Source organism: Phacochoerus africanus, chromosome 6, assembly GCF_016906955.1.
Source record: "Phacochoerus africanus isolate WHEZ1 chromosome 6, ROS_Pafr_v1, whole genome shotgun sequence".
NCBI lineage: Eukaryota > Metazoa > Chordata > Mammalia > Artiodactyla > Suidae > Phacochoerus > Phacochoerus africanus.
The window spans coordinates 73,416,129-73,439,230 of record NC_062549.1 but is presented as its reverse complement, the minus strand read 5'-3'; the positions used below and the strand labels follow the sequence as shown (position 1 = coordinate 73,439,230).

The window sequence follows — 23,102 nt, the reverse complement described above, 5'->3', positions numbered from 1 at the left end:
ACTGATGACACAGCGTTCCAGGATTTCTGTGGCAGATATGATTACCTCATTCCACAATATTTACAGCCGTTTTCATACATCTAATCTCAATAGAGGCATATCACAGCATTGATGGTATCAAAAGTTTAAGTTTCTTTTAATTAATCCTTTCCCTGCCAGAGTAGGGAGTGGATAGTGTTTCTCTAATCTAAGAGGATCATGGAGTTCTTTGCAGGTGTCCTATCCTAGAGTAATGCTTTTCAAATTCAGATATCTTGGCTCTAGGAGTATATATCTTTGGATGCCCAGAGGGTCAAGGATACCAGTGTGAAAATGTTGGTATTGTCTCAAATGTAAATGTAATCATAGACCTTGAAAGTACAGGGCAATGCTTGATCATAAAGTGGTCACCTCCAGGATCCAAAGCATCCTTACAGTATTTTTGGTTCTATTTTAAGGATCTTCATATTACAAACACAATATAAAAATGTTCTTAGAAGAGAATTAGACCTTAGGAAAGAGCACCAACAACTCAAGAAACACCACTCCAGAAACTACAGTTAGTCAATTACAATTTAATGAAAATTTGCCTTACTTTAGATGTATTTCTAGAAAATAGACTCATCACTGTTCTATCCTTCTTAGTTATCATGGTGAATGTTAACTAAATAGCAACAAATTTGTCTATGTAAACCAATAAATGAAGGAGGAAATTAATTTCTAACTAGAGTTAGGAATAAACCCATTGTCGGTCTGTCCATCATTCACCAGCTTTGCAAGGCCACCATACTCTAATCGTCACTCTGTTCTTAGCACTGAACCTGGATGTGCTCACTGGGTTTTCTAACTTATCAATATGTCCAGGATGTCCTTTTGTTAACTGGGGAACAGAAGACAATATTACTCTACTAGAAAATGTTTTGACCAAGAGTAGAATTTATTGGAAATTCTTGGTCCGTGTGGTCCAATCTGATTCTCAACAATTTTCATCACTGAGATTAATGGACTAACCCTGAGGTCAACTAGAAAGCTGTTGAGAGAATTAATAGGCTCAGATATTTGTGGAAACTTGCTTTTTAAGCCAGTTCTTCAAGGTAGGACAATGAATCCATTCAATAAGTGTTTGTTGAGTATTTCTATTTATATCCATAAAAACTTACTTAGTAATCATGAATAGGTAGAATTTTAGGCTAACAGATGGACATAATACCTTCAAAATATCTTCTGGATGCCTCTTGGTAAATGTGTGATCTTTGGAACAGGTAAGTACGTAATTATAAAGTTAATGGTTGATGAGATTTCTCCAGAGAGAAAATAATTAATTGTATTATACACAATCTCCAGAAAGTTGTCCTCCCACAGGTATAATTTTCTTTTTGCTCAGTCCTGAAGTATAAACCTCCCATTTAAATTGTTCAAAAGCAGCTAGCTCTGTACTTTACTGGGGGTAATTAATTCAATAGCTTTCTGCTATTGAGTACTATTGTTCCATAATGACACAAATACTGTAAAACTATTAATAGTCCATGCTGTAGTCCTGTAGAAGCTACTTATTTGGAAATATCTATTAACCAAGACTTGTGTACATGTACAGTACAATGGAAATTGATGTTTTTAATCATGTCCTGAAGGCACCTGGAGATCTCAAAAAGGCTTTTAAAACATGTCACTAAAGCATAAAGCAATTAAGTCAATCAATCAGCAGACAGTACTATACTCTATACGTAAAGACAATACAAACACATGCTAAGATGTGGTTTCCACTTACAAAAATCTTATACCCACCCAACAAATCTTTAATAAAGACAATGTGGAATGTTAAAAAGAGAACTTTTGCCCTCATCCCAATATCCTTTTCTGGCCCTCCTGCCCACAAATGAAAAGAAGTTGTTATTGGCCAAAACATGGGCTTTTTACTGGGTTCTGTTTCCCAGGAGGAGAAGCCCATGCTCTCAGCCCACCTTTCATTCCTGCCTCACTGATGTCAGCCAATTTCTCAGACCCAGTTACCCTGGATTCAGAAGAGAGGTTTCAAGCCTGAGCCATGTTCTCCTGCACAGATATTATTACCCAGGAGAACTGTGTTAGAAGAAATGGGATGATTATCAGCTATTAGCACATTAGTACTTTATTAAGAATTGTTTTATATTAACCTCTTTTCCATGAAGCTATAGAGGAAAGAGGGATGAGTTTACCAAAATGAGTTTACCAAAATCCCACTCTGAGCTGCTAACATGGTATTTGAATGTAAAAGCAAGTTTGCATTTATTTGTGTTATCATAAAGTTACTATACACATTTAACTTTCCCCCAGCTTTATTGAGATATAATAGACATATAACATTGTGTACTTTTAAGACGTACCAAGTGCCGATTTCATACACTTATCTGTTGCAATATGACTACCTCTGTAGCCTTAACCAACATCTCCATCACATCACATACTTACCATTCCTCTTACGGTGAGAACATTTAAGATCTATTTTCTTAGCAACAATTAAGAATAGAATACAGCACTGTTAACTATATTCACTATGCTATGTGTTAGATCCCTAGAATTTATTTATCTTCTAACTGGAAGTTTTTACCCTTTAACCCACATCTCCCCCATGTGCACTGAATACTTATTTTAATTGTAGTTGGGAATGTGATTTCCATACACTACTTTTGTAAACAATATTTATAGATGTCTTTCCTTAGCTTACATATCTTATGAGGAAATGCGAGAAAATGAAAAGGAGATGGCAAGACACAACATGAATGAATTCCTGTCTGACCGAGGTTCTCAACTAATCCTGCCTCCCTCTTTTCTCCTCTTGACTACAGGGACTTGAAGGGAAATTTGTGTCATTTCAGTACTTAACTCAGTGGCTGACACTTGCTTAAAATGCTTGTTGAATGAATGAATGAATTTCTAACCAGAGTTCGGAAAAAATTAGATAAGGTGTGACCCAGTATCCACTAAGAAATAGAACAATCTTTCAGGACTTAATGGGTGAACCGAGAAGAAATTACTGAGGTATTTAGTCTATGAGTGTCTCTCTTTCTCCTTTCCTGTAATATTCACGTGTGTTTGTATACATATACATGGGGGGGGGGGGGGTTTCTGAACAATTTGAATAAGCTGCAGGTATCACAAAGCTTTAAACTTAAATCTTCAGTCTTTGTTTTCTAAGAACAAGGATATTTTCCTATATAACTACAACAGTTATCAAGATCAATATTTTTCGAACTGATTATTCAATGGGCCAACCATGCTCAAATTTTAGCAATTGCTCCAATAGTGGCCCCTACATGTCTTATTTCCTGGTCCATGACCACACATTGCACTTACTTGTCTCATTTCCTTTCATCTGAAATAGTTCCTGAGCCTTGTTTTGTGTTTCTTGCCTGTGATGTTTTTGAAGTATACATGCATTATTCTGTAAGAAGCCTCTCAGATTGGGTTTGCTATTTTTGAGATGTAATTTGAGGCATGTTACAGGACCCCATTTGCCCGAGTAGACCTGTCCTGTCAACATGCCTAAGTATCTGGGAGGCCCAACATGGGGACAATTGCTCTCAATTGAGACACTCTTTCCCGAACATTCCTAAGTCATTTATATTAAGTCAGTGCTTCAAAACTCAGTATCGCATTTTATGATGATATTAGTTATGAAATAGGCTATCCAGCTATAAAACAGATCCAACCCTGGCATAAGCTGAAGTTCATTTCCCTCTCATGTAACAGACCAGGGAGGAGTGTTTCAGAGCTGGTGGGGTGTCCCTGCCACATTTAATAAGCAGCTTCGATCTCTGGTGCAGAACAGCTGCTCCAGGTCTTCCTGTCCAACCAGTGGGAAGGGCCAGAGCTGTGCACACACATCCGTTTTCAGAGAGATGAACAGGAGATGTGGTGACCTCACTCCTGCTTATACCCACAGCGCAGAACTTAGTCCCACAGCACACGCCAGCCTGCAAAACAGACTGGGACACGGGTCTCTCATGGATTGCCATGTACCCTGCAGTCCCATTACCAAGTCAGAAAGAATGATGCTAGTGAGCATCAGACAACCCGATCTGGAAACTATTCACACATGAACACTTCCTGATTAGCAGATTGTCACATAAAGAGTCCAGTATCCAAAGGTACAGCATATGCGGGCGAAAGGGATTTAGCAAAAAGCCCATCTTATATAAAATCTGCCTAGGCAATATGTCCCCAGATGGGAAAATGTAAAGGTAATTGCTGAGATTGGAAACCTCTTGAAGATCCATGAGATGCTTGGAAAAAAGGTTCTGTCAGTCATGTCTCTCAACCTTATTTCTTGCCAAGCACCATCCCTTGGATATGACACTCCAGTGACACAGAATCACACGTGGTTTTCTCTACACACTTGTTGCTTCATATGCTTTCCAACTTACATCTCCTTTGTACTTCTGTGTGGAAGGTCCTCCTTGGCACCACCGCTATTCGACTGGCTAAAACCAGCTCATCATCTTTCAGCAGACATTCCAATCTCACCTCTCCTGAGTAAGCTTTCCAGACTCCAGGAATACAATGAGTCCTTTCAGAGAGCGCACTCTGACAGGTCTCAGTGTCCTGGTGCACTTACAGGTCTGGCTCACCCCGCTGGATGGTAGGCTTCTTGAGGTTGAGACTGTCTCGCCAGTTTCAGGACCTCGGGCTCTGCAGTTCTAAAGCATAGGTTCATGTTGATTACTTTTCCCACATGTTGGAGGCTGACCACAAGGAGAAAAGTAGGATGTCGTAGCATCAATGGAAGGCATTCTGGGACATTAGGATGGCAAGGCTGAAAATAATTGATGGCTGAGGGAAAGAAGCCAGTGGAGTGTGAAAAACTGTGGACACAGAAGAGAGAGAATAACCCATTCGAGAAAAGAGAAGGCAGTAGAAATAAGAACATGAGTCTGGTCAAAGAATACCTTCGCTTGGAAATGCGAATGAAGAGACAATAGAGTAAGTTTCAGAGAAATGCTGAAGTAAGGAGAAGGCAAACTGAAGTTCCTTGTTGTATCAATTCACTCATCAATCAAGAAGTCGGGTACCAAATTCCTTTCAAGTTTTATGTGTTTATGTTAAGAAATTAAGTTCTAGGGAGTTCCCATCATGGCGCAGTGGTTAACGAATCCAACTAGGAACCATAAGGTTTCGGGTTCAATCCCTGGCCTTGCTCAGTGGGTTAGCGATCCAGCATTGCCGTGAGCTGTGGTGTAGGTGGCAGGCACGGCTTGGATCCCAAGTTGCTGTGGCTCTGGCGTAGGCGGGCGGCTGTAGTTCTGATTAGACCTCTAGCCTGGGAACCTCCATATGCCGCGGGAGTGGCTCAAGAAAATGCAAAAGACAAAAAAAAAAAAGAAAAAAGAAAAAAAAAGAAAAGAAAGAAAGAAAGAAAAAAGAAAAGAAATTAGGTTTTAAATTTGACTTCCTACCAAAATACACTTGAGCAAAGGAAGGTCTGTCCTTAATTTGAGACCCAAATTCTTTTTATCGTAGCATTTTTATTGGAAACTTGACCTTCACATAGAGTTCTGGTAAAACCTAGCAGTTCTTGTCGATAGTGACTTTTATATAACTGGCATAATTTTAGGAAACGAATTGAAGAGGAATGTGAAGTGAAAGCCTTGATAAATGCATTTGATTCTGATAAGTGGTGACAAAGCTCAGATATTTTCCCCGGATGACTTTTAAAGCTTTTCTTTAGAAAACTGAGTTGTTCGATAATAGTAAATATTGGCACTGCATAAGCAATGGTTGGTTGGCAGACTCATACTGGGCAGAGGGAAAGGGTTTTTTTTTCATCTCTCTTTTCCATTGGACTCCTTCTTTCGTTCCTGTCAAGAGCTCTGTCATTTGGTACAAGTTTTCCTGAAACCAGCACCGTCTAGGCTATGCCAGCCCAGCCTATTTTATTGCCTTGGGTGCCCTCACTAGCCCCATGAGCCAAGATGTACTGCCGTTAATGTCACCTTTGATAAAGGGGTGTTAATATTCCTTTGATAAAAATCGGCCGACCCCGAATCAGCATGGTAGTAACAATTAAATGATACCATCAGCAACTCAGGTGAGATGTGCTCTAGAGTGGAGCCCAGAAGGGCCTCTCCTGGGACTTTCTTTCCAATTAATTCAGGGGATCCTTCAAACTTTCTGAAGAGAAGCGTTTCTGCTTTCCTTTCAAACTCAGTGGAGTTTAGCACTGAATGAGGGCTTTTTGCAGTACAGCTGTGGCTGGCAAGAGACAGAAATAAATAATAATAGTTGGTATTTATACAATGCCTGTCATGGGCCAGGCATTGGCTACTCCCGTTACATTTGTTAATTCCTTTTATTTGCACGACCCCACGTTGTCTAGATGGCCTGTGTTCACTACTCAGCCATAGAAAAGAACAAAATAATGCCATTTGCAGCAACAGGGATGCATCTAGAGATTCTCATACTGAGTGAAGTAAGTCATAAAGAGAAGGACAAATACCATATGATGTCACTTATATGTGGAATCTAAAATATGGCACAAGCGAACTTATCCACAGAACAGAAGCAGACTCACAGACATAGAGAACAGACTTGGGGTTGCCAAGTGGGAGGGGGAGATGAAGTGGGACAGAGAGTTTGGGCTGGTAGATGCAAATAATTACATTTAGAATGGATAAGCCATGAGGTCCTGCTGTACAGCACAGGGGACTCTTAACTAGTCTCTTGGGATAGAACATGTTGGAAGAGCATATGAGAAAAAGAATATATATATATTACTGCATCACAATGCTGTACAGCAGAAATTGACACAACACTGTAAATCAACTATATTCTAATAAAAATAAAATTAAATTAAAAAATAAATAAACAGATGAGGAGGAGTTAACAAGTGTGTCGGTGGAACTCCTGACACTAGATGGAGACACTGCCCCCAGTGTTTCCAGGAAGAAGCTGTCTGTGATTCCCTTCAAGTCCCAGGGGACTGCAGCCCTGACCTTGACTCACACCCAAGTCCACCTGCCTGCCAGATTCCATGCCTAGAGAGGTCCAGGTGCCCAATCTCTCTGCTATAAGAATTACAGCCATCAGGAAAATTTATACAAATCATTTCATTATTTCACTATGAGAGTCTTATAAAAATAAATCAAAGCCGTGTAGTAATAAACACATCACAGCTCTGTTCACAATAGCCAACATGTGTAAATAACCTAAAGGTTCATCCTTGGATGAAGGGACAAAGAAAATGTGGGGCATACATACAATGGAATACTCTTCAGCCTTAAAAAAAAAAAAAGGAAATCTTGCTGTGGGTGACAACATGGATGAATCCGAAGGACATGAGGCTAAGTGAAAAAAGTGAGTAAACACAGAAGGACAAATTCCATATAATTCTATGTATCAGAGGGACCTAAAGTAGCCAAAATCAGAGGAGCAGAGAGAAGAATGATGGTTGCCAGGGTCTGAGGAGATGAGATCTGGGAAGCTGCTGATCGATGTGATCAGTAAGCATAAACGCTGTTTTTCAAGATAAGTTTGTTTTCCATTAATAAGTTCTAAAGGTCTGAGGTACAGCCCTGAGCCTGCAGGCAACACTGTATTGTGTACTTAAAAATCTGTCAAGGAGTTCCCGTCGTGGCTCAGTGGTTAACAAATCCGACTAGGAGCCATGAGGTTGTGGGTTCGATCCCTGGTCTTGCTCAGTGGATTAAGGATCCGGCGTTGCCATGAGCTGTGGTGTAGGTTACAGACGTGGCTCAGATCCCGCGTTGCTGTGACTGTGGTGTAGGCCGGGGGCTACAGCTCCGATTGGACCCCTAGCCTGGGAACCTCTATATGTCGCTGGAGCAGCCCAAGAAATGGCAAAAAAGACAAAAAAAAAATCTGTCAAGATGGTGGATCTCATGTCAAGCATTCTTACTTACATACATACAAACACCTTTTTTCATTAAAAGCAGAGAATTTCCTTTAAAATATGTATTATATTAAAACTCATGTCCTTAAACTTGAAAAACATGTTTTGTGCTCTTCGGTGTATGCGAGCACACACACACACACACAGACACACACACGCACACGCACACAAATGATTTATCTCTAATAACATATTACATTTACCCATTTTAATACAAATCACATATTCTCAAGAGTTCTTGCAGCATGCAAAAAAGGATATAATTTACATAATGAGGTAAACTGATGGGAGACAGGTTGCTTTCCAGTTCAACTGGGTCTCCTTCTGAGCTGACACAAGATTCAACCTCTAAGCGGTTTTTGACATCTGACATTTGATAGCAGGCTTTGCTGTATCAGTTTTTAAAGCTCTTATCTACAACAGGTGCTCTTGCTATTTTTTTTGACAGTATTCTGTAGCTTATTTGGTGGGGTGACTCCAGGCATATTTCCCCATCCTTCCTCTTCCCTATCTAAAGAACACTGCACTAAAACTCCCCTAAAGGATTTCCCGGGTGGTCTAGTGGTTAAGGACTTGACATTATCACAGCCACCACTGTGACTCAGATCACTGCTGTAATGCAGGTTCAATCCCTGGCCCAGGAACTTTCATATACCATGGGTGTAGCCAAAAAAAAAAAGTTTTTTAATTAAAAAAAAAAAAATTCCCCTAAAACTATCTCTATTCTCTGCCCTGTCTCTCCCTGTCCTAGTCTCACTACAAGAATTGTTTTTAATCTATAATAACTACAATGGCTGATTGGCCAAAACTCAAAAAGAAATGTAACATGGGTAGCCTGGCTATTTTCTCTATTAACCACGCAGCAAAGGACTCAACCTGACAGGTTTTTCAGAACTATCTTTGCTTGTCACTATCATAGTAATAATTCAAGAACAGTTAGGCTAGACGCCTCAGACTTCTCTAAACACTGAGCCAATACCATGTTCTTTTCCATTTTACGAGCCGCTGTTGACATTGAGATCTTCCATCGCCTCAGAGCCAGGCTACCTCTGTGGGAAGGACAGGCTATTCGAGTCAACAGAGTTGCTCTGACAAAAACGTGCCTAGAACATCCTCTGGTGGTGAGAGCGGGAATCATCAGCTTCAACACAAGGAAAGCGTCACCATCCAGCCTCATCCCACGGCATCAACACATCCCTGGACACGTACTTAACGACAGAGGAATCTGCTGCCACCCAGACAGCTCGGCTACTTGGCCCCTGATGTCAGTCCCTCAGCTGTGGGAGCTCTTACATGGGGTGGCCTCATCTCGTCACAGGACTTGTTTCCACTTTTTCTATCACAGGTGTAAATCTGAAAGCGAAAAGCAATGAGATCTCACCAGCCTGTTTTTAGAAAGTCTCAGGTGCACATTTCCACAAAGATAAAAGAACTATCCTTCCACAAGGATGAATATTAAAAATTCTTCCCCACATACACACCAAAAAAACAGTCAAAACCATGGAAGCAGAGTGTAGAATGGTGGTTGCCAGGGCCTGAGGGAGGGGAAATGGGCAGACATTGGTCAAAGGGCAGAAATTTTCAGTTATAGGATGAATAAGTTCGGGAGTTCCCACTGTGGCTCAGAGGGCTACGGACCTGACTAGTATCCACGAGGATACGCGTTCAATCCCTGGCCTCGCTCAGTAGGTTAAGGATCCGGCATTGCCGTGGCTGCAGTGTAGGTCACAGATGCAGCTTGGATGGGACCCCTAGCCCAGGAACTTCCATTTGTCATGACTGTGGCCCTAAAAATAAAATTTTTTAAAAAATGAATATGTTCTGGGAATCTAACATAACAGCACAGTGACCGTAGTTAATAACATGGTATTGTCTACTTGAAATTTCCTAACGAGTAGGTCTTACGGGTCCTCCCCACGCAGACACATGAACAAGATGGTACTAAGATTAACTTCATTGTGGTAATCATTGCATGGTGGGTACACATATCGAATCATCACATTGCACATTTTAAATATAGAAGCCATTTTAGTTGTCAATTACACCTTAAGGAAGCTGGGAAAAAAATAAACCTGTATAAGTAAAGATGAAAACCTGTTTCATAAAGAGAAACAAAACGCACTGCTTGGTTTTTGGATTTTGGTTTTGTTTTCTTTTTTTTTTTTTTCTTTTTAGGACCGTACCCACAGCATATGGAGGTTCCCAGGCTAGGGGTCCAATCAGAGCTATAGCTGCCAGCCTACGCCACAGCCACAGCAATGCCAGATCCAAGCTGAGTCTGCGACCTACATGGCATCTCAGGGCAACGCCAGATTATTATCCCACTGATCGAGGCCAGGGATCAAACCTGCGTCCTCATGGATGCTAGTCAGATTCGTTTCCACTGAGCCACAGTGGGAACTCCTGTTTGGGTTTCTTGATCACGAAAACTAAACTCTAAGCTGACCAACAGGACAGTTTGAGATTCAGAAGTTTCGAAGGGACATTTCCTCACCTGATGGTTGTGGTCTTCACTGCTTTGCTTCAAAGCAGAGACTGGGCTGGGGTTTTTTTTTCTTTTCCAAGAGCAAATTATAGAAATCAGTAAACAGTGACAGTCTTTCTGGGAAAGGAAGGGCTAAGGTGTCAATTATGAATTAATTAAGCTTATTGGCAATCAAAACCTGTGAACTAGGTGAGAATCAGCATTCATCTCAACCAATGATGAAAGTGACCGAGAACATCATGCCTCCTGACACAGGCACGTGTTCTCTGTGTTTTATCACACATCAGAGAATGGATTAAAACTAATGAGACTGGCTGGTGTGGCTAATTTCCTTAATGATTTTGATTAATGTAAAGTTTAAAGAATGTGGCACATGGCTGTCTGTTGAATGTCACGGTGCTGACATTTCATAGACCCCCTGGCTCCCAGAGAGGTCCACATGCACAAGAACTGCTTTGTAAATGTTCCCTTTTAAATTCTCTAGGATGGCAAAAGGTGAACGGAACATGTTTTCTTGATTCACGGACCAGAGCATTAAACTTAAGGCAATCATACATCGAAAATACGAATACCGAAATATCAAAGACGGGTGTATCCTTTTTTTTTTCCTTTTAAGGACCACATCCACAGCATATGGAAGTTCCTGTGCTAGGGAGTGAATGCAAACTGCAGCTGCAACAACACCAAATCCTTTAACCCACTGCGCTGGTGAGGGATCACACTTGCACCTCAGCAGCAACCTGAGCCACTCCACTCAAATTCTTAACCCACTGCACCACAGTGGCAACTCCAAGATGGATGTAGCCTTTGTCCTATTTGGAGTGAAAGAGACACCCAACAGAACTTCCTGGACAACACACTCCTAACACTTACCCTTGTCATGGGATGGGGGGAGGAGGGGGATTCTTCAGTTTCAAGCAATGAAAGCCAAGCCAAACTCAGCTAGATGGAGCAAGAGGTAGTTTATCAGAAAAATCCAGGAGAGCTCCCATGTCTAGAGGGCAGACCGAAGGATGCAGCTTGGAAAAGCAAAGAAAAGGTAGCTCTGTAGTTTCCATGGTTTCACCTCTGCCAGTACAGGATGGTGATAACAGGATGGGAGGAGGGAGATACAGAGATCCCTGTCCCCAGCTTTGCTTATAAAAGGGCAAACACCTGAATTTACCATCCTACCCAGACTAGCCATGGAAAGGGAGAAGCATTTCCAAGGAGAAATCCAGCAGAGAGAGTGGTAATGTGTGCTGGGTGACCAGAAATGATAGCAACTGCCCCCCACACCAATCGTGGTCACCAGACTTAGCCCATGACCTTCCCCTTCAAGTGGTTTTGGATTTGGATCACTGTGGGCTATTAACTCCACTTCAAATCCTTTGGGTGTACACTTGAAATGTTTTGCCTGTTTGTAGTAGTTGCAAAATTTTTCAATTTTGTCTTTGATCCTAACACGGCAAAAGTCCTCTAAGAAGGAAGTGAATAAAATTTCTAACCAAGGCTTGCTTCACAATTCAGGGTGTCAGGCAAAAGGACAGAGATGACATCACTCTTGATTGACAAAGACTGCAGTCAAGTTTACAGCCGCTCATGGTGGTGTCCTGGCTGAATCACCAGGGTGATGCATAATTCAAGTAAGAAGACGTGTGGTCTCAGCCAAGAGACCAAGAAAGGTGGGGCTCTTGGAAAGGATCCCAGTTCACCAGAGTCAGGGTCCACGCCAAAGTGAAGCCTAGAGCTGACCACATACAGCGATCCAGAGAGGAAGGACGCGCCTGACGTACCAGATGCTGAGACCAAGAACGGGACTCTAAAGCTAGACAGCATCTGTGTAGGAAGGATCGGGTTTGAACACACTTCCTACCATGACCTGCCCTGGCCATACAGGATTGCACAAAGCTGCATTTGTGGAAAGCTCGGCTTCAATGCCAATGGCTAAAGCGTACTAAATTTACGAAGTAATAATTCCCTGTGTGATGACATCTCCAGAAAGCAGGGGACTTATCAAAGGGTGCTACCTAATCTTGCCATTCAGTACACAGATGTGTGGCCTGGGTTGATGAAGTCAGAAAAAAAGACAACCAAGTATCTCTTCAGTCTTGCTTCCCCAACCCCAGCCCTAGCTCTGTCCCCAAAACCAAGAAGCAGGAAAAGGGGCATATGGAAGTTCCCAGACTAGGGGTCAAATTGGAGCTACAGCTGCCAGCCTTCACCACAGCTTACAGCAACTCTAGATCCCCAACCCACTGAGCAAAGGCAAGGATAGAACCCACATCCTCATGGATAATAGTCAGATTCGTTTCCACTGGGCCACAACAGGAGCTCCGGGAAAAGCATTTTGAGTTCACTGAAGGGATATAGGAAAGGAGATCTCATCGTTTTCTCACACGTAAGAGATGGAAAATAGAAATCACCACCTAGAGACCTATTACTACAAGGTAACGCATTAAGCATCTTTAATATGTTTTACTGATTTATTATTATTATTACCTAAAAAACCATACATATGTTTATGAGTCACTATATATTTTATCCAAACATTGGTTTCCATATGCCCAAAAAACATTACTGCGTGTGCCTGGAAACGTCCCTCAAGGCTGGGGAGAAACTGTCATATACATGTAAAGCAAAGTGATGGAAGAGGTTTGCCCTGGAATAAGCTTGGAAAATGTTAGGAAATAATCAGGAGAAGGAATACAATAATCAGGATTGTATTACTTTCTCATGGGCAGAAACTGTGGCTGCTGTTTACAGCATCATTTATCATAATGTGTCAATGGGTCTGAGAGTGATGCAAATGTTCAGCCAGAGAAATACTTTATCTCAATCGAATTAGCTAATTGTTTCCCAATTCAGATCATCAGATATTCTAACGGCTTCCATTGAATAGGTGCTCTAAGGATGGAGAGATGAGATATGTGCCTCCTGTCCTCAAGGAGGTGACAACCCAGTGCTATAGAGAAACGGTAACAGCACGATGGAATGTGACACAGTCAGTTACACAAAGGGTTAAAAGAATAAGGAGCAGACAAGCGACATGGAATGTGATATCCTCAGAAACACACAACTGCTTGTTGTGGACATTTTATTCGGTAGGAACACTTTCTACTTGAGAACTTTACAGATTCATTCTTATTCTACAGCACATTTTATAAATAAAACAATACCCTTCATAGCAGTGGACCACGGGCTTCAGCTTGCATAAAGCTACCTAAAGAGATAGTAAACATGCAGATGCCTCTCCAACCCCCAAGCATCTGATTCCACAGGTCTGCATTTTAATGCGTCCTCAAGGTGATTTTGATATGGGTCCTCGGCCCCCACTTAGAGAAATATCATTTAGACATTGATACTTTGTTTAAGGTCCTTCAAATACTTTACTCCTTTAACACTGCTAAAGTGAAATGACAAGGGTTAGGTCAAGTTTTGTAGGGTGCTTTATAAAGACCCCACCCTCCTGACAACACCCATGACACTTTCGCACAACCAAGCTAACTTTGCCTGGTCTGAACATGCGGCTGCATCTTATAGGACTAATGAAGAGTTCTCAGATAAGTTCAACACTAGGAGAGCAAAACTCACACAGCATAAAGTCTAGATACCTTTTGGCCACAGACCATTATTTGGAAAGAAGATTTAGAAGAGCCAGACACAGACATTCTTACTTCTTCACCTTGCAACTTTTAGGTGCTACCTTATCATTATCTCCAAAAAAACCTGTTATCCAGTTAATAGGACATTGATTTGTTCTTAATAAACCCATGCTGCCTATGTCTCAATTCATTTGCTGATAGAATTCTGAATAGACTATAAAAGCAAATTTCTAGAGTTAATGACCTAAAAAATTGCCATTAATTGAAGTACAAGCATTTATTTCAATTAAAGAATGTCACAATATTTAGTTTACATCTCACAGCTACCACCGTAAATCTAATCAATGGCATAATTTATACTGAAGAGCAATTTGAATAATTTAATACACTGTACTTAATGTTGGTCATTAGATGTAATTGCAAATTTATACTATTATAAATGCAATCTGTGCTGTGCTATTCTTTATTCTGTTTACTTCCTGTCATATTGTTTACTATTAAAAACCAAAATATAGGACACCATCCCTTTTAACCAAATAGCTTTAGAGAAGAGTTAACCAGTGTCATCTCCTGGGCAAAATCTCTCTTTCATACATGACCTCATAAAAACAACAAACTTTATAAATATTTAACATGCAGTTACTTGGGATTATTCAATAAACTCAATTATCTATATTCTGAATTCTCTTTTTGTGCCAATTAGCTCTTATTAAGGCAATATTCAATTTCTACAGGAAACAAAAAAAAGTAGAAAGCAGGTGTACGATTGCACGTCTGTGATTCACCAGTACTTCCTACTTCAGACCCTCCCCTCTCCAGGAGATGAAGGTCAGCACCATCAGGGGTAAATGAGAAGGAGAGCCTGGACCCTTGCATGACATGGGGAGATGACCCTTCCCCTCTGTGGTCTGTCCCAAACCACAATTCCAGCCAAACCATGAAAAAACATCAGACAAAACTCTATTTTGTAAAATGGAGAGACATTCTACAAAATACACGACCAGTGCTCCTTAAAACTGTCAAGGCCATTTTAAAACAAAAAACAAAAAAAGGAAGTCTGAGAACACGTCATAATCCAGAGGATACTTGACAACAAATGTGACCTGGTATCCTGAACGGAAAGGTGGAGCAGAAAAAGGGCACTGGGAAAAATTCATGAAATGTGAACTAAGTGGAGACTTTAGTTAATAATAATGTATCCACACTAGTTCGTTCATAGTTGTGACAAATGTACTACAGTAACTTGAAGGGTTAACAAGAGGGGATACACTCTGTACAACCCTGGGAACATTTCTGTAAATTGAACAATAATTTAAAATGAAAAGATTAACTGGGTCACTTTGCTGTGCAGCAGAAATTGGCAGAACATTGTAAATTAAATACAACAAAATTTTTTAATAAATAAAAATTTTTAAATTTTTTTAAATTAAATTAAATTTAAAAATCAAAGTTGAAAAAGACGATAGTACTAAAGGACAATAGGAGAAAATAACTGTAACATAATCATAGAAAAATTACTAGTATCCAGAACGTGGTCTACAAACTGATTAGAAAAAAAGACAAAAAAAATAGAAAAGAAAAAAAGCACCAGAACAGGTAATTTCCCTGGAAACAAATACAAATATCTAGTAAATATGAAATTATGCTAAACATAAATAGAGATTAAGGAAACACAGATTAAAATGACCCTTTTTCATCCAGTAGATTGGGAAATGTAAATTGACAAAATCTATGTCAAAATTAGAGAAACTGCACAGCCATGTACGGCTGGCTGAGCTGTGAATTATTACAGCCTCTTTGGGGAAAAAATTGACAGTTTATATTAAAATTACAAGTGCTTAGACCCTTAAACCTAGAAATTCCAGATGTCATTATTTATCCTAGACATGGTAGAAGGACATCTGTTGTCACAGTGTGGTGGTAAAAAATTTAAAACTAAACACATACTCATAAATAGAGCAATTGTGGGAGTTCCCGTCATGGCGCAGTGGTTAACGAATCCGACTAGGAACCATGAGATTGCAGGTTCGATCCCTGGCCTGGCTCAGTGGGTTAAGGATCTGGCATTGCCATGAGCTGTAGTGTAGGTTGCAGACGCGGCTCGGATCCCGCGTTGCTGTGGCTCTGGCGTAGGCCGGTGGCTGCAGCTCTGATTGGACCCCTAGCCTGGGAACTTCCATATGTCGCAGGAGCGGCCCAGAAACGGCAAAAAGACAAAATAAAATAAAATAAAATAAATAAATAAATAGAGCAATTTTTAAATGCGTTACACAAGATGATAGCATACCCATGAGCTAGGACACTTTCTACATATAGTAGGACATGTACTACATATATGATACATGATATAGTATCAAAAAATGGAGACCAAGACTTTGCTGAGGGGAAAAAGGCAAGCTATACAAGAGTTAAATTGGTCGTCATACTTTAAAAAATAAATATGAGGAGCTCCCGTTGTGGCTCAGTGGGTTAAGAACCCAACTAGTATTCATGAGGATGCAGGTTTGGTCCCTGGCTTTGCTCAGTGGGTTAAGGATGTGGCGTTGCCATGGGGTGCAGTGTAGATCACAGACACGGCTCAGATCTGGTGTTGCTGTGGCTGTGGCAGAGGCTGGCAACTGCAGCTCCGATTTGACCCCTAGCCCGGGAACTTCCATATGCCATGGGTGTTGCCCTAAAAAGAAAAAAAATAAATAAATAAATAGGAAAAAGGCTAACAAAACTGTGTTTTATCTAGGAACCCCAAAATATGTAAACACATAGAAAGTAATCTGGAAGTTGCATACTCAGTTGACAGCAGTGGGTACATCTCGGTAGTGCGGAAATGCAACTTGTGTTAAGGATGCTTGCCCAAGAGCACTCTAGCCAGGGCTGTGCTGCTACTGATTCAGCAACCAGCTCTCCCATTGCTGTATCTGCTGGCTCCTGAGTGAATACATTCACCAAGGACAAGTTCATGACTTGCAAAACCCTAATATTTTAACAACTAAGCCCATACAATGCAGCTCCAACACATTACTGACTCTAGCCCTACTTCTTTTTTTTTTTTTTTTTGACTTGTGTGGTTAAAAATTATTTTAAAATAAAAAATTAAAGTACTCTATCAGTAATATTCAGAAGTAACCTAGAAACAGAAATATCCTGAATTGCATTAAAACCTCTAGAAGCCACCAAATGCTCTTGATGTCATTTAAATTTTCTGTGTCAGCAGGACTTCCTACCATGGCACAGTGGGTTAAGGATCCGTCATTGTCTCTGTATCAGTGTGGGTTTGATTCCTGGCCCAGGAACTTCCAAATGCTGGATTGACCTAGCTAGCACTTCTGTTCTCACCTACAGCTCACAATTCAAACAGCAGTGTTCCCTCGCTAGTTCTAAGATCAGGTTGGCAAAGAGGAAAAGGTGGCAAATATGCCAGGGCAGTGAATGGACTATGGATGGATTTCTGCACGTATGCTGTGGTGACTTGGACCAAGATTGGTTAATGGAGTTCTTAAGCTAAGGAAGAATTGAAGCCTGCATACCCCCTGCCTGTTAATCATTCTTTAACACAACGGAAAGGAGGGACATTTTGTCCAGATTTAAGTACCAAAAGCATTATGATGATATTAACAATGGACTCTATAAAGGTAAAAATTAAAAACAAAAGTCTTAACACTAAATGTGAAATCAATGTTGTATTTACGAAAGAACTAAGGGAACAGGATGGAACTGAACATTTGAAGATGCATATTCAGTACAAGTATGATGGATACACACTGACTTGTATAGACGATAGGTAGAAAGCAGGGATGTTAATCAGGTGAGAAGAAAAAAGACTAATTTTATTCTTTCCACAGAGAAAAGGAATTTGGTTCTTTAAAAAATACTATTTTGTATTTTCTGTTAATGGATACAGACACCATAATAAAATCAGGCCTTTTGAAAAGTATTTTGTATCTAATTTCGTTTTAAAATTGTTTGGTTAAAGTGGTCAAAGCATTTCAAGTTTTTTAGTTGTTAAATCCATCATGAGGATCACAAAGCCCAGGAGCTGAGTCTCCTGTGCAGCTGAGGCTTAGGGACCCAGCCTGGCATGTGGTCTCCTGACCCAAGGCTACAGTCTGGCTCCATCTCAACATTCATGGAACTTTCTGGAGTTAAAGGCTTAAGAAGTCCAATGAAATATACACAATCAGCCCAAGATGGTTTGGATAGCTACCTTGCTCTTTTCCTCTGCCTTCCTTTTTGTACCCTCTGAACTTGGCAGAGATCCTTGTTTTGAAATAACAAAAATATTAAAGTGATCTTAAGAGCAAACGCTGCAGAAGACGAAAAGGTATTTGAATTTTTGAGGATGATACTGAAAAAGGATATAGTTATCTCTGCTTCCCCACCTCCCCTACCAAAAAAGGCTGAAAAAAAAAATTTGAACTGAGAAATTACTATTCTACTCAACAAAGAAGAAAATACAAGTCAAAGAAAAGCTAAATTACTTTCTTCCCAGAGTAGACCAAAATGCAGAGGTTTCTTATATATGAATGAAGGAAAAATTCATCTCTGCATCTTATCTCATTTTTGTTTTGTTTTGTTTCAATACAGAATCTCTATGAGGAGAGGGTAATGTGATGAAAAAAAAAGAGCTATGGGCAGGAAAGAAAGTAATAGATTCAAATAATGTTCATTCCCTCATGTCTACATATTCTGCTCTTATATCTAAAGTCTGGGTGTGATTTTGTCCCCTGTGGAAAAAGGAATACATATCCTATGACCCAGTTATAAATAGACCAATATTTTATTTTTGTGTTACAAAAGAAATAAATTTTAGGTAAGCTGATATATGCACTACTTATTCGTATTTCTAATCCTAGAAGCATTTGAAAAAATAGTATAATGCAAAGTCTCATTTTCCCCAAAGGAACAATGTTATAGTCAGAGAGATAACCATAAGATATGGTTAGATGCAATAAAGCTGAAGAAAGAGTTAAAATAAAATAAGATAATAGTCTGGAAAGAAATGAGATTGAGAAGGGAAAAAGAATTTTTATAACTTGCTGCAATTTGGTTTTAGCTTTTTGTTGGAATGAATATTGAATTCAAGGAGGCACAATTACTGGCAGCTCCTAGAGAAGAATGAGTTCCATGCTCAATAATTAATAAACTTAAATTATGTCAAAGTAACTTTCAAAACTTCTTTCTTCTTTCTACAGCATTCTGTAATATCAGGCAGGTAGCTACTGGATATAGTCTCCAGGAGACTATTACTGTGATCAAAATCTCATACATTCTGTAAGAAGTCATCATTTTAATCAGGACAAATTACAGGGTACTATTCGTATGGCTGTTCATGTGCAAAAGTAATGTGACTGTACCATTATTTGTATCTCATATCTTAATGTAGTAGGAACAAAAAGAAACTATGTATAGAAATTTATTTTTTAAAAAAACATTATTTTTAAATTTAAGCAATATAAATACATTTATTCATCAGTTAAGACTCTAAAAGTCATATGACTCAGAATGTTATATATGGAATTTTTTAATATTCACAGGATATAAGAAGAAGCTTAAAAGGGAAAGTAGAACATCAATCAAATCAGTTCTAATGAAACATGCAAAAATAAGGAACATAAACACCTGGTCCAGAATTAGCTATTAGATCAAGTGAGATTTCCCAAATTTAATGATATGAATGGATAAATTAAGGTAGAGATACACATACATTTGTCAACAACGCAATGGAATCTCACTGATTTGTGGCTCACAAATTTTGTAGATAGATACCACAAAATTTTATGATTTATAGAGACCCTAAAGATATTCAAGAGAAGTTCATATCATCTGGAAATTCGAATCATTCCTATAATTTCAGGTGTCCAAGAATGGCAAAGAAAATTACACATCTGAAAAAACAAGACCTTATGAACAGGAATCAACAGAAAAAACATAAAACTGAAACAGACCTACAGGAACTCTAGATAGTAGAATTATCAGACAGCAGACTATGAAACAATGATTATTATTCTAAGTCAAACAAAATTATCAGCAGCAAAACAGCAACTATTTGACACAGATGGTTTGGAGAAAAACCAAGTACAAAGTTTATAATTGGAAAATGCAGCAATAGAAACTGAGAACTCAATGGAAGAGTTTATCAGACTATACTCGGGTGAAGGGTTAGTGAAACAGAGGATGGATTAGAAGGAATTAGCTGAATGAAATAGGGAGTAACAAAAAGATTTAAAATGTTTTAAGTGTAGGAGACATAGCACATATAGTAAGAAGGTCTAGCATATGCCTAATTGGAGACCCAGAATGAAAGATCAAAAAGAATGAAGCAGAAGCAATATTTGGGAGTTTTCCTATTACACAATATGTTAAGGATCCAGCATTGTCACTGCTGTGGCTCTGGTCAAATACCTGGCCTGGGAAATTCCACAGGCTGCAGGCACAGCTGGAAAAAAAAAAAAAAGCAATATTTGAAGAAATAATGACTAAATATTTTCCAGAAATGATGAAGAGATGATGATTTTTCAGAAATGAAACAATCCACCTATTTGTGAAACCTAACAAATATCAAGCAGGAAAATCACATAGTAATTTATCATGGTACGACTACAAGAAATAAGAAATAAATACACATGACTGAATCACTTTGCTGTACAGCAGAAATTGGCATAACATTGTAAATCAACTATACTTTAATAATTTTTAAAAAGAGACCAAATATACAATTTTTAAAAGATGCCAGTGAATAAACAAAGGGTAGATGTCTTTAAATGACACATACAAAGAAACAGAATACTTTCAGCTTTTCTTGGTCTGAAAAAGTCTTTATTTTGCCTCCATTTTTGACAAATATTTTTCTGGGTATAGAATTCTGGCAATGATTCCCAAGAGGCAGATGCTTCCAAAGGGACACAGCAATTGAGCCACTAAAACTTCTACCTGGCCATCTGTGGTGCCTTATGCCACTGAACCAGTAGGTTAAAGTGGTGTTAGTCTACCGACTGGAGTGATTGCTCCCAATCAGCAAAGGGAAATTGGGTTGCTGCTATGCAACTGAGGCAAGGAAGACTGCGTGAGAGCCAGGGGATCCTCAGGGATGCTTCTTGGCACTTCCATGCCCAATAGTACAAGTGCTTTAGACACTAAACAATAGGCAGAATGATTGAGAGTTCGGATCATTCAGGAAACAACATTTGGGTCTCTCCCCTCAAAGAACCTAGAGCAGCTGAGATCGTAACTGGTTCTGGCTTGGCAAGATCCTGCAGCATGTGTAGCCAGCAGCACTTCAGGGCCAGCAGGTTCACCTGGTACCCCCCCTCAGGTGGTTTTGTAGCAAAGTGCCTTCAGTGAAACACCTCCCCTGCCAACAGCTTTCCCCAGCACCCTAGAGTGGGGAACTTTAGCAATTCCAGAGGGTGTATTTACAGCAAGCTCCACAGCATGACACCATGGTGATTTCTCTGCCATCAGTGAGCCAAAGCTGGGCCTTCTGCAATGAACTCTGGATCTCAGTCCCACAGGGTCTGAGCCTTGAAGGCTCCACCTCAGCCCTAGGGGTTCCAACTGTGCATTATAGCTGTTATTCCTGGGTTCTTTCCAGTTCTCTTTACTTACTAGCCAAACATCCATTACCCCCATCCCATTACAGTTGATAAAGCTTCAACTTAGCCCGTCCAAATGACCCCTGAAGTTTCTCTCTTCTAATTGGGCCTTAACTGACTGTGGCTTTATTTTTATTCCTCTTAGGGTTTGTTGATTTTCCTAGACCCTGAAATATTCTTTCTGTCTCACCCACCCTCTCTCCTCTTCTGCACAGACTCTAATTAAACATATATTAAACTGCTTAATATTGGGTTATAGGTCACAGAGATTGTGTTTGCTTTTTTCAGTCGTTTTCTCTCTCACTCCATGTCGGATCACTTTTGCTTTGTCTTCAAGTTCACTGATATTCTGCCATGTCCAATTTGATGTTAATCTCATTCAGCCTGTTCATATGTGTGCAAATTGAATTGTTTCACCTCTCAAAGTTACATCTGGTTCTTTATCATGTCGACCATTTCTTTCCTCATCTTTTTCATGTTTTCTTCTATATCCTTGAGCATATTTAAGATTTATAAATGTTAAGATTCTTGCCTCCTAATTCCTTCATCTCTGTCATCTTTGGTTTTCATACTGAAGATTTCCCCCAGGTACCGGGCACAGTTTCCTGCTTATTCTCAAGCAGAATGATTTTTTTTTAGATATTTTATAAAATTCTTGTATAGGTTAGCCACCGTGTGATTTACATCAGAGTGTTGGATTTTGCTGTCTTCTTTTAAGTATTTGGTCCCTCTTGCACTTTTACTTGCACAACATTTTGACCGCTTCAAGGCTTGAAGTAATCTTTATTAGAGTGATCCCAGAGCAGACAACTCTAGGGCTAATTTAGTCCTGAGATGACAGGGTGACCCCTTTGAGAATTTCGCTTATACCCCACGTCATACCAGATCTCTTCATGAAACTTGAACTCTCCCTAGTCCTGTGTGAGCTCTGGGAATCCTTTGATCTACTGCTTTCTGGTGGCTCTTTTCTTGGCTTATGAAGATTCACCACCTGCATTTGCACATCAGTATTTGGTTAAAGACTCAGAGGGAACCCCCTGCAGGTCTCCAGAGCTCTCTGTTTGCACTGCCCCCTCTGTCTAGTGCTCGGCCCGCAAAGTGTGACTGCTGCAGCCTCCGCAAACTACAATCTCTGCCTCAAGTCAGCAAGCCACCTGCTCCATGTGTATCCTCCAGCCTTGTGCGCCAGCCTGGAAATTGCCTCTAAGCAGTAAACTGGGGCCGTTGTAGGGCTCAGTCCATTGTGTTCCTTCCCTTGGGCTTAAAGTCCAGGGTTTTTTTAGGTTTTATGGAAAAGCAGCTTCCAAAGTATTTAATTCTTCATGGGAAGAAGTGGAAGTCCTGCAATAGTTACTACTTCATGCTTTCTTAGTAATTAATAGTACTAATGAAATCTACATTTAGACCTTATCAAACAGCATACACCAACAGGTGTGTATTTGCAGGATTATCATAATAATCACAAGTTATTTTTCCATCTAGCAAAGCATCTCTAAAAGAGATATTAGCAGTACTCTGTTAATGTATTCTTTGGAACGGTTACATCTGAATTTCTTTTGAACTCTCCCGAGGCTTTTCAT

The 23,102-nt window shown here is 39.9% G+C and overlaps 1 protein-coding gene across 1 annotated transcript in view; it reads right to left on the bottom strand.

Moving 5' to 3' along the window:
• Nucleotides 1-8,555: 8,555 nt before the first annotated feature.
• The window catches only part of CA8 (carbonic anhydrase 8), a 123,606-nt gene continuing 109,059 nt past the window's right edge, over nucleotides 8,556-23,102 (bottom strand). Inside the window, exon 9 of the mRNA XM_047783872.1 lies at nucleotides 8,556-9,217. The gene's annotated coding sequence lies outside the window, so the exon portion shown is untranslated. The remainder of the gene's footprint in view (nucleotides 9,218-23,102) is intronic.